Source organism: Phyllobates terribilis, unplaced genomic scaffold (assembly GCF_046119375.1).
Source record: "Phyllobates terribilis strain yellow unplaced genomic scaffold, ASM4611937v1 Scaffold_38__1_contigs__length_12584779, whole genome shotgun sequence".
Lineage (NCBI taxonomy): Eukaryota > Metazoa > Chordata > Amphibia > Anura > Dendrobatidae > Phyllobates > Phyllobates terribilis.
In genome coordinates, this window is record NW_027362798.1 from 4,223,557 (window position 1) to 4,238,400 (window position 14,844).

Here is a 14,844-nt window from a genome sequence, read left to right on the forward strand (position 1 = left end):
AACTGCTTAACAGGCAATGCCATACACCAAAGACAACTGCTTAACAGACAATGCCATCCACCAAAGACAACTGCTTAACAGGCAATGCCATAAACCAAAGACAACTGCTTATCAGACACTGCCATACACCAAAGACAACTGCTTAACAGGCAATGCCATATACCAAAGACAACTTCTTAACAGACAATGCCATACACCAGAGACAACTGCTTAACAGGCAATGCCATACACCAAAGACAACTGCTTAACAGGCAATGCCATACACCAAAGACAACTGCTTAACAGACAATGCCATAAACTAAAGACAACTGCTTAACAGACAATGCCATACACCAAAGACAACTGCTTAACAGGCAATGCCATACACCAAAGACAACTGCTTAACAGACAATGCCATCCACCAAAGACAACTGCTTAACAGGCAATGCCATAAACCAAAGACAACTGCTTAACAGACAATGCCATACACCAAAGACAACTGCTTAACAGGCAATGCCATACACCAAAGACAACTGCTTAACAGGCAACGCCATAAACTAAAGACAACTGCTTAGCAGACAATGCCATACACCAAAGACAACTGCTTAACAGGCAATGCCATACACCAAAGACAACTACTTAACAGGCAATGCCATACACCAAAGACAACTGCTTAACAGGCAATGCCATACACCAAAGACAACTGGTTAACAGTCAATGCCATAAACTAAAGACAACTGCTTAACAGACAATGCCACACACCAAAGACAACTGCTTAACAGACACTGCCATACACCAAAGACAACTGCTTAACAGGCAATGCCATACACCAAAGACAACTGCTTAACAGACAATGCCATACACCAAAGACAACTGCTTAACAGACAATGCAATACACCAAAGACAACTGCTTAACAGGCAATGCCATACACCAAAGACAACTGCTTAACAGGCAATACCATACATCAAAGACAACTGCTTAACTCACAATGCCATACACCAAAGACAACTGCTTAACAGGCAATGCTATACACCAAAGACAACTGCTTAACAGACAATGCCATACACCAAAGACAACTGCTTAACAGGCAATGCCATACACCAAAGACAACTGCTTAACTGGCAATGCCATACACCAAAGACAACTGCTTAACAGACACTGCCATACACCAAAGACAACTGCTTAACAGACAATGCCATACACCAAAGACAACTGAATAACAGACACTGCCATACACGAAATACAACTACTTAACAGACAATGCCATACACCAAAGACAACTGCTTAACAGGCAATGCCATACACCAAAGACAACTGCTTAACAGACGATGCCATCCACCAAAGACAACTGCTTAACAGACAATGCCATCCACCAAAGACAACTGCTTATCAGACACTGCCATACACCAAAGACAACTGCTTAACAGGCAGTGCCATACACCAAAGACAACTGCTTAACAGACAATGCCATACACCAAAGACAACTGCTTAACAGGCAATGCCATACACCAAAGACAACTGCTTATCAGACACTGCCATACACCAAAGACAACTGCTTAACAGGCAATGCCATACACCAAAGACAACTGCTTAACAGACAATGCCATCCACCAAAGACAACTGCTTAACAGGCAATGCCATAAACCAAAGACAACTGCTTTTCAGACAATGCCATACACCAAAGACAACTGCTTAACAGGCAATGCCATACACCAAAGACAACTGCTTAACAGACAATGCCATACACCAAAGACAACTGCTTAACAGGCAATGCCATACACCAAAGACAACTGCTTAACAGGCAATGCCATACACCAAAGACAACTGCTTAGCAGACAATGCCATAAACTAAAGACAACTGCTTAACAGACAATGCCATACACCAAAGACAACTGCTTAACAGGCAATGCCATACACCAAAGACAACTGCTTAACAGACAATGCCATCCACCAAAGACAACTGCTTAACAGGCAATGCCATAAACCAAAGACAACTGCTTAACAGACAACGCCAGAAACTAAAGACAGCTGCTTAGCAGACAATGCCATAAACCAAAGACAAATGCTTAACAGACAACGCCATAAACTAAAGACAGCTGCTTAGCAGACAATGCCATACACCAAAGACAACTGCTTAACAGGCAATGCCATACACCAAAGACAACTGCTTAACAGGCAACGCCATAAACTAAAGACAACTGCTTAGCAGACAATGCCATACACCAAAGACAACTGCTTAACAGGCAATGCCATACACCAAAGACAACTACTTAACAGGCAATGCCATACACCAAAGACAACTGCTTAACAGGCAATGCCATACACCAAAGACAACTGCTTAGCAGACAATGCCATAAACTAAAGACAACTGCTTAACAGACAATGCCACACACCAAAGACAACTGCTTAACAGACAATGCCATACACCAAAGACAACTGCTTAACAGGCAATGCCATACACCAAAGACAACTGCTTAACAGGCAATGCCATACACCAAAGACAACTGCTTAGCAGACAATGCCATACACCAAAGACAACTGCTTAGCAGACAATGCCATAAACTAAAGACAACTGCTTAACAGACAATGCCATACACCAAAGACAACTGCTTAACAGGCAATGCCATACACCAAAGACAACTGCTTAACAGACAATGCCATCCACCAAAGACAACTGCTTAACAGGCAGTGCCATAAACTAAAGACAAATGCTTAACAGACAACGCCATAAACTAAAGACAGCTGCTTAGCAGACAATGCCATAAACCAAAGACAAATGCTTAACAGACAACGCCATAAACTAAAGACAGCTGCTTAGCAGACAATGCCATACACCAAAGACAACTGCTTAACAGGCAATGCCATACACCAAAGACAACTGCTTAACAGGCAACGCCATAAACTAAAGACAACTGCTTAGCAGACAATGCCATACACCAAAGACAACTGCTTAACAGGCAATGCCATACACCAAAGACAACTGCTTAACAGGCAACGCCATAAACTAAAGACAACTGCTTAACAGACAATGCCATACACCAAAGACAACTGCTTAACAGGCAATGCCATACACCAAAGACAACTGCTTAACAGGCAATGCCATACACCAAAGACAACTGCTTAGCAGACAATGCCATACACCAAAGACAACTGCTTAGCAGACAATGCCATAAACTAAAGACAACTGCTTAACAGACAATGCCATACACCAAAGACAACTGCTTAACAGGCAATGCCATACACCAAAGACAACTGCTTAACAGACAATGCCATCCACCAAAGACAACTGCTTAACAGGCAGTGCCATAAACTAAAGACAAATGCTTAACAGACAACGCCATAAACTAAAGACAGCTGCTTAGCAGACAATGCCATAAACCAAAGACAAATGCTTAACAGACAACGCCATAAACTAAAGACAGCTGCTTAGCAGACAATGCCATACACCAAAGACAACTGCTTAACAGGCAATGCCATACACCAAAGACAACTGCTTAACAGGCAACGCCATAAACTAAAGACAACTGCTTAGCAGACAATGCCATACACCAAAGACAACTGCTTAACAGGCAATGCCATAAACCAAAGACAACTGCTTAACAGACAACGCCATACACCAAAGACAAATGCTTAACAGGCAATGCCATACACCAAAGACAACTGCTTAACAGACAATGCCACACACCAAAGACAACTGCTTAACAGGCAATGCCATAAACTAAAGACAACTGCTTAGGAGACAATGCCATACACCAAAGACAACTGCTTAACAGGCAACGCCATACACCAAAGACAACTGCTTAACAGGCAATGCCATACACCAAAGACAACTGCTTAACAGACAATGCAATACACCAAAGACAACTGCTTAACAGACAATGCCATACACCAAAGACAACTGCTTAACAGGCAATGCCATACACCAAAGACAACTGCTTAACAGGCAATGCCATACACCAAAGACAACTGCTTAACAGGCAATGCCATAAACCAAAGACAACTGCTTAACAGACAATGCCATAAACCAAAGAAAACTGCTTAACAGACAACGCCATAAACTAAAGACAACTGCTTAACAGACAATGCCATAAACCAAAGACAACTGCTTAACAGACAATGCCATACACCAAAGACAACTGCTTAACAGACAATGCCATACACCAAAGACAACTGCTTAACAGACAACGCCAGACACCAAAGACAACTGCTTAACAGACAATGCCATACACCAAAGACAACTGCTTAACAGACAATGCCATACACCAAAGACAACTGCTTAACAGGCAATGCCATAAACTAAAGACAACTGCTTAGCAGACAATGCCATACACCAAAGACAACTGCTTAACAGGCAATGCCATAAACCAAAGACAACTGCTTAACAGACAATGCCATAAACCAAAGACAACTGCTTAACAGACAACGCCATAAACTAAAGACAACTGCTTAGCAGACAATGCCATACACCAAAGACAACTGCTTAACAGGCAATGCCATACACCAAAGACAACTGCTTATCAGACAATGCCATACACCAAAGACAACTGCTTAACAGACAATGCCATACACCAAAGACAACTGCTTAACAGGCAATGCCATAAACTAAAGACAACTGCTTAGCAGACAATGCCATACACCAAAGACAACTGCTTAACAGGCAATGCCATAAACCAAAGACAACTGCTTAACAGACAATGCCATAAACCAAAGACAACTGCTTAACAGACAACGCCATAAACTAAAGACAACTGCTTAGCAGACAATGCCATACACCAAAGACAACTGCTTAACAGGCAATGCCATACACCAAAGACAACTGCTTAACAGACAATGCCATACACCAAAGACAACTGCTTAACAGACAGTGCCATAAACTAAAGACAACTGCTTAGCAGACAATGCCATACACCAAAGACAACTGCTTAACAGGCAATGCCATAAACCAAAGACAACTGCTTAACAGACAATGCCATACACCAAAGACAACTGCTTAACAGACACTGCCATTCACCAAAGACAACTGCTTAACAGACAATGCCATAAACCAAAGACAACTGCTTAACAGACACTGCCATACACCAAAGAACACTGCTTAACAGGCAATGCCATAAACCAAAGACAACTGCTTAACAGACACTGCCATACACCAAAGACAACTGCTTAACAGACAATGCCATACACCAAAGACAACTGCTTAACAGACAATGCCATACACCAAAGACAACTGCTTAACAGGCAATGCCATACACCAAAGACAAGTGCTTAACAGACAATGCCATACACCAAAGACAACTGCTTAACAGGCAATGCCATAAACTAAAGACAACTGCTTAGCAGACAATGCCATACACCAAAGACAACTGCTTAACAGACAATGCCATACACTAAAGACAACTGCTTAACAGGCAATGCCATAAACCAAAGACAACTGCTTAACAGGCAATGCCATACACCAAAGACAACTGCTTAACAGACAATGCCATACACCAAAGACAACTGCTTAACAGGCAATGCCATAAACCAAAGACAACTGCTTTTCAGACAATGCCATACACCAAAGACAACTGCTTAACAGGCAATGCCATACACCAAAGACAACTGCTTAACAGACAATGCCATACACCAAAGACAACTGCTTAACAGGCAATGCCATACACCAAAGACAACTGCTTAGCAGACAATGCCATAAACTAAAGACAACTGCTTAACAGACAATGCCATACACCAAAGACAACTGCTTAACAGGCAATGCCATACACCAAAGACAACTGCTTAACAGACAATGCCATCCACCAAAGACAACTGCTTAACAGGCAATGCCATAAACCAAAGACAACTGCTTAACAGACAACGCCAGAAACTAAAGACAGCTGCTTAGCAGACAATGCCATAAACCAAAGACAAATGCTTAACAGACAACGCCATAAACTAAAGACAGCTGCTTAGCAGACAATGCCATACACCAAAGACAACTGCTTAACAGGCAATGCCATACACCAAAGACAACTGCTTAACAGGCAACGCCATAAACTAAAGACAACTGCTTAGCAGACAATGCCATACACCAAAGACAACTGCTTAACAGGCAATGCCATACACCAAAGACAACTACTTAACAGGCAATGCCATACACCAAAGACAACTGCTTAACAGGCAATGCCATACACCAAAGACAACTGCTTAGCAGACAATGCCATAAACTAAAGACAACTGCTTAACAGACAATGCCACACACCAAAGACAACTGCTTAACAGACAATGCCATACACCAAAGACAACTGCTTAACAGGCAATGCCATACACCAAAGACAACTGCTTAACAGGCAATGCCATACACCAAAGACAACTGCTCAGCAGACAATGCCATACACCAAAGACAACTGCTTAGCAGACAATGCCATAAACTAAAGACAACTGCTTAACAGACAATGCCATACACCAAAGACAACTGCTTAACAGGCAATGCCATACACCAAAGACAACTGCTTAACAGACAATGCCATCCACCAAAGACAACTGCTTAACAGGCAGTGCCATAAACTAAAGACAAATGCTTAACAGACAACGCCATAAACTAAAGACAGCTGCTTAGCAGACAATGCCATAAACCAAAGACAAATGCTTAACAGACAACGCCATAAACTAAAGACAGCTGCTTAGCAGACAATGCCATACACCAAAGACAACTGCTTAGCAGGCAATGCCATACACCAAAGACAACTGCTTAACAGGCAACGCCATAAACTAAAGACAACTGCTTAGCAGACAATGCCATACACCAAAGACAACTGCTTAACAGGGAATGCCATACACCAAAGACAACTGCTTAACAGGCAACGCCATAAACTAAAGACAACTGCTTAACAGACAATGCCATACACCAAAGACAACTGCTTAACAGGCAATGCCATACACCAAAGACAACTGCTTAACAGGCAATGCCATACACCAAAGACAACTGCTTAGCAGACAATGCCATACACCAAAGACAACTGCTTAGCAGACAATGCCATAAACTAAAGACAACTGCTTAACAGACAATGCCATACACCAAAGACAACTGCTTAACAGGCAATGCCATACACCAAAGACAACTGCTTAACAGACAATGCCATCCACCAAAGACAACTGCTTAACAGGCAGTGCCATAAACTAAAGACAAATGCTTAACAGACAACGCCATAAACTAAAGACAGCTGCTTAGCAGACAATGCCATAAACCAAAGACAAATGCTTAACAGACAACGCCATAAACTAAAGACAGCTGCTTAGCAGACAATGCCATACACCAAAGACAACTGCTTAACAGGCAATGCCATACACCAAAGACAACTGCTTAACAGGCAACGCCATAAACTAAAGACAACTGCTTAGCAGACAATGCCATACACCAAAGACAACTGCTTAACAGGCAATGCCATAAACCAAAGACAACTGCTTAACAGACAATGCCATACACCAAAGACAAATGCTTAACAGGCAATGCCATACACCAAAGACAACTGCTTAACAGACAATGCCACACACCAAAGACAACTGCTTAACAGGCAATGCCATAAACTAAAGACAACTGCTTAGGAGACAATGCCATACACCAAAGACAACTGCTTAACAGGCAACGCCATACACCAAAGACAACTGCTTAACAGGCAATGCCATACACCAAAGACAACTGCTTAACAGACAATGCAATACACCAAAGACAACTGCTTAACAGACAATGCCATACACCAAAGACAACTGCTTAACAGGCAATGCCATACACCAAAGACAACTGCTTAACAGGCAATGCCATACACCAAAGACAACTGCTTAACAGGCAATGCCATAAACCAAAGACAACTGCTTAACAGACAATGCCATAAACCAAAGAAAACTGCTTAACAGACAACGCCATAAACTAAAGACAACTGCTTAACAGACAATGCCATAAACCAAAGACAACTGCTTAACAGACAATGCCATACACCAAAGACAACTGCTTAACAGACAATGCCATACACCAAAGACAACTGCTTAACAGACAACGCCAGACACCAAAGACAACTGCTTAACAGACAATGCCATACACCAAAGACAACTGCTTAACAGACAATGCCATACACCAAAGACAACTGCTTAACAGGCAATGCCATAAACTAAAGACAACTGCTTAGCAGACAATGCCATACACCAAAGACAACTGCTTAACAGGCAATGCCATAAACCAAAGACAACTGCTTAACAGACAATGCCATAAACCAAAGACAACTGCTTAACAGACAACGCCATAAACTAAAGACAACTGCTTAGCAGACAATGCCATACACCAAAGACAACTGCTTAACAGGCAATGCCATACACCAAAGACAACTGCTTATCAGACAATGCCATACACCAAAGACAACTGCTTAACAGACAATGCCATACACCAAAGACAACTGCTTAACAGGCAATGCCATAAACTAAAGACAACTGCTTAGCAGACAATGCCATACACCAAAGACAACTGCTTAACAGGCAATGCCATAAACCAAAGACAACTGCTTAACAGACAATGCCATAAACCAAAGACAACTGCTTAACAGACAACGCCATAAACTAAAGACAACTGCTTAGCAGACAATGCCATACACCAAAGACAACTGCTTAACAGGCAATGCCATACACCAAAGACAACTGCTTAACAGACAATGCCATACACCAAAGACAACTGCTTAACAGACAGTGCCATAAACTAAAGACAACTGCTTAGCAGACAATGCCATACACCAAAGACAACTGCTTAACAGGCAATGCCATAAACCAAAGACAACTGCTTAACAGACAATGCCATACACCAAAGACAACTGCTTAACAGACACTGCCATACACCAAAGACAACTGCTTAACAGACAATGCCATAAACCAAAGACAACTGCTTAACAGACACTGCCATACACCAAAGAACACTGCTTAACAGGCAATGCCATAAACCAAAGACAACTGCTTAACAGACACTGCCATACACCAAAGACAACTGCTTAACAGACAATGCCATACACCAAAGACAACTGCTTAACAGACAATGCCATACACCAAAGACAACTGCTTAACAGGCAATGCCATACACCAAAGACAAGTGCTTAACAGACAATGCCATACACCAAAGACAACTGCTTAACAGGCAATGCCATAAACTAAAGACAACTGCTTAGCAGACAATGCCATACACCAAAGACAACTGCTTAACAGACAATGCCATACACTAAAGACAACTGCTTAACAGGCAATGCCATAAACCAAAGACAACTGCTTAACAGGCAATGCCATACACCAAAGACAACTGCTTAACAGACAATGCCATACACCAAAGACAACTGCTTAACAGCCAATGCCATAAACTAAAGAAAACTGCTTAGCAGACAATGCCATACACCAAAGACAACTGCTTAACAGGCAATGCCATACACCAAAGACAACTGCTTAACAGACAATGCCATACACCAAAGACAACTGCTTAACAGACAATGCCATACACCAAAGACAACCGCTTAACAGGCAATGACATAAACCAAAGACAACTGCTTAACAGACAACGCCATAAACTAAAGACAGCTGCTTAGCAGACAATGCCATACACCAAAGACAACTGCTTAACAGCCAATGCCATACACCAAAGACAACTGCTTAACAGACAATGCCATACACCAAAGACAGCTGCTTAACAGACAACGCCATAAACTAAAGACAACTGCTTAGCAGACAATGCCATACACCAAAGACAACTGCTTAACAGGCAATGCCATACACTAAAGACAACTGCTTAACAGGCAATGCCATACACCAAAGACAACTGCTTAACAGACAACGCCATAAACTAAAGACAGCTGCTCAGCAGACAATGCCATACACCAAAGACAACTGCTTAACAGGCAATGCCATACACCAAAGACAACTGCTTAACAGACAATGCCATACACCAAAGACAACTGCTTAACAGGCAATGCCATAAACCAAAGACAACTGCTTAACAGACAACGCCATAAACTAAAGACAGCTGCTCAGCAGACAATGCCATACACCAAAGACAACTGCTTAACAGGCAATGCCATACACCAAAGACAACTGCTTAACAGGCAATGCCATACACCAAAGACAACTGCTTAACAGACAATGCCATACACCAAAGACAACCGCTTAACAGGCAATGCCATAAACCAAAGACAACTGCTTAACAGACAATGCCATACACCAAAGACAACTGCTTAACAGGCAATGCCACACACCAAAGACAACTGCTTAACAGACAATGCCATACACCAAAGACAACTGTTTAACAGGTAATGCCGTAAACCAAAGACAACTGCTTAACAGACAATGCCATACACCAAAGACAACTGCTTAACAGGCAATGCCACACACCAAAGACAACTGCTTAACAGGCAATGCCATACACCAAAGACAACTGCTTAACAGACAATGCCATACACCAAAGACAACTGCTTAACAGACAATGCCATAAACTAAAGACAACTGCTTAGCAGACAATGCCATACACCAAAGACAACTGCTTAACAGGCAATGCCATACACCAAAGACAACTGCTTATCAGACACTGCCATACACCAAAGACAACTGCTTAACAGGCAATGCCATACACCAAAGACAACTGCTTAACAGACAATGCCATACACCAAAGACAACTGCTTAACAGGCAATGCCATACACCAAAGACAACTGCTTAACAGACAATGCCATACACCAAAGACAACTGCTTAACAGGCAATGCCATAAACTAAAGACAACTGCTTAGCAGACAATGCCATACACCAAAGACAACTGCTTAACAGACAATGCCATACACTAAAGACAACTGCTTAACAGGCAATGCCATAAACCAAAGACAACTGCTTAACAGACACTGCCATACACCAAAGACAACTGCTTAACAGGCAATGCCATACACCAAAGACAACTGCTTAACAGACAATGCCATAGACCAAAGACAACTGCTTAACAGGCAATGCCATAAACTAAAGACTACTGCTTAGCAGACAATGCCATACACCAAAGACAACTGCTCAACAGGAAATGCCATACACCAAAAACAACTGCTTAACAGACACTGCCATACACCAAAGACAACTGCTTAACAGGCAATGCCATAAACTAAAGACAACTGCTTAGCAGACATTGCCATACACCAAAGACAACTGCTTAACAGACAATGCCATACACCAAAGACAACTGCTTAACAGGCAATGCCATACACCAAAGACAACTGCTTAACAGACAACGCCATAAACTAAAGACAGCTGATTAGCAGACAATGCCATACACCAAAGACAACTGCTTAACAGGCAATGCCATACACCAAAGACAACTGCTTAACAGACAATGCCATACACCAAAGACAACTGCTTAACAGACAATGCCATACACCAAAGACAACCGCTTAACAGGCAATGCCATAAACCAAAGACAACTGCTTAACAGACAACGCCATAAACTAAAGACAACTGCTTAGCAGACAATGTCATACACCAAAGACAACTGCTTAACAGGCAATGCCATACACTAAAGACAACTGCTTAGCAGACAATGCCATACACCAAAGACAACTGCTTAACAGGTAATGCCATAAACCAAAGACAACTGCTTAACAGACAACGCCATAAACTAAAGACAGCTGCTCAGCAGACAATGCCATACACCAAAGACAACTGCTTAACAGGCAATGCCATACACCAAAGAGAACTGCTTAACAGGCAATGCTATAAACTAAAGACAACTGCTTAGCAGACAATACGATACACCAAAGACAACTGCTTAACAGGCAATGCCATACACCAAAGACAACTGCTTAACAGACAATGCCATACACTAAAGACAACTGCTAAACAGGCAATGCCATACACCAAAGACAACTGCTTAACAGACACTGCCATACACCAAAGACAACTGCTTAACAGACAATGCCATAAACCAAAGACAACTGCTTAACAGACAATGCCATACACCAAAGACAACTGCTTAACAGGCAATGCCATACACCAAAGACAACTGCTTAACAGGCAATGCCATACACCAAAGACAACTGCTTAACAGGCAATGCCATACACCAAAGACAACTGCTTAACCGACAATGCCATACACCAAAGACAACTGCTTAACAGACAATGCCATACACTAAAGACAACTGCTTAACAGACAATGCCATTCACCAAAGACAACTGCTTAACAGACAATGCCATACACCAAAGACAACTGCTTAACAGGCAATGCCATACACCAAAGACAACTGCTTAACAGACACTGCCATACAACAAAGACAACTGCTTAACAGGCAATGCTATAAACTAAAGACAATTGCTTAGCAGACAATACGATACACCAAAGACAACTGCTTAACAGGCAATGCCATACACCAAAGACAACTGCTTAACAGACAATGCCATACACTAAAGACAACTGCTTAACAGGCAATGCCATACACCAAAGACAACTGCTTAACAGGCAACGCCATAAACTAAAGACAACTGCTTAGCAGACAATGCCATACACCAAAGACAACTGCTTAACAGGCAATGCCATACACCAAAGACAACTACTTAACAGGCAATGCCATACACCAAAGACAACTGCTTAACAGGCAATGCCATACACCAAAGACAACTGCTTAGCAGACAATGCCATAAACTAAAGACAACTGCTTAACAGACAATGCCACACACCAAAGACAACTGCTTAACAGACAATGCCATACACCAAAGACAACTGCTTAACAGAGAATGCCATACACCAAAGACAACTGCTTAACAGGCAATGCCATACACCAAAGACAACTGCTTAGCAGACAATGCCATACACCAAAGACAACTGCTTAGCAGACAATGCCATAAACTAAAGACAACTGCTTAACAGACAATGCCATACACCAAAGACAACTGCTTAACAGGCAATGCCATACACCAAAGACAACTGCTTAACAGACAATGCCATCCACCAAAGACAACTGCTTAACAGGCAGTGCCATAAACTAAAGACAAATGCTTAACAGACAACGCCATAAACTAAAGACAGCTGCTTAGCAGACAATGCCATAAACCAAAGACAAATGCTTAACAGACAACGCCATAAACTAAAGACAGCTGCTTAGCAGACAATGCCATACACCAAAGACAACTGCTTAACAGGCAATGCCATACACCAAAGACAACTGCTTAACAGGCAACGCCATAAACTAAAGACAACTGCTTAGCAGACAATGCCATACACCAAAGACAACTGCTTAACAGGCAATGCCATAAACCAAAGACAACTGCTTAACAGACAACGCCATACACCAAAGACAACTGCTTAACAGGCAATGCCATACACCAAAGACAACTGCTTAACAGACAATGCCACACACCAAAGACAACTGCTTAACAGGCAATGCCATAAACTAAAAACAACTGCTTAACAGACAATGCCATAAACCAAAGACAACTGCTTAACAGACAACGCCATACACCAAAGACAACTGCTTAACAGGCAATGCCATACACCAAAGACAACTGCTTAACAGACAATGCAATACACCAAAGACAACTGCTTAACAGACAATGCCATACACCAAAGACAACTGCTTAACAGGCAATGCCATACACCAAAGACAACTGCTTAACAGGCAATGCCATACACCAAAGACAACTGCTTAACAGGCAATGCCATAAACCAAAGACAACTGCTTAACAGACAATGCCATAAACCAAAGACAACTGCTTAACAGACAACGCCATAAACTAAAGACAACTGCTTAACAGACAATGCCATAAACCAAAGACAACTGCTTAACAGACAATGCCATACACCAAAGACAACTGCTTAACAGACAATGCCATACACCAAAGACAACTGCTTAACAGACAACGCCATACACCAAAGACAACTGCTTAACAGACAATGCCATACACCAAAGACAACTGCTTAACAGACAATGCCATACACCAAAGACAACTGCTTAACAGGCAATGCCATAAACTAAAGACAACTGCTTAGCAGACAATGCCATACACCAAAGACAACTGCTTAACAGGCAATGCCATAAACCAAAGACAACTGCTTAACAGACAATGCCATAAACCAAAGACAACTGCTTAACAGACAAGCCATAAACTAAAGACAACTGCTTAGCAGACAATGCCATACACCAAAGACAACTGCTTAACAGGCAATGCCATACACCAAAGACAACTGCTTATCAGACAATGCCATACACCAAAGACAACTGCTTAACAGACAATGCCATACACCAAAGACAACTGCTTAACAGGCAATGCCATACACCAAAGACAACTGCTTAACAGACAATGCCATACACCAAAGACAACTGCTTAACAGACAATGCCATACACCAAAGACAACCGCTTAACAGGCAATGCCATAAACCAAAGACAACTGCTTAACAGACAACGCCATAAACTAAAGACAACGGCTTAGCAGACAACGCCATACACCAAAGACAACTGCTTAACAGGCAATGCCATACACTAAAGACAACTGCTTAGCAGACAATGCCATACACCAAAGACAACTGCTTAACAGGTAATGCCATAAACCAAAGACAACTGCTTAACAGACAACGCCATAAACTAAAGACAGCTGCTCAGCAGACAATGCCATACACCAAAGACAACTGCTTAACAGGCAATGCCATACACCAAAGACAACTGCTTAACAGGCAATGCTATAAACTAAAGACAACTGCTTAGCAGACAATACGATACACCAAAGACAACTGCTTAACAGGCAATGCCATACACCAAAGACAACTGCTTAACAGACAATGCCATACACTAAAGACAACTGCTTAACAGGCAATGCCATACACCAAAGACAACTGCTTAACAGACACTGCC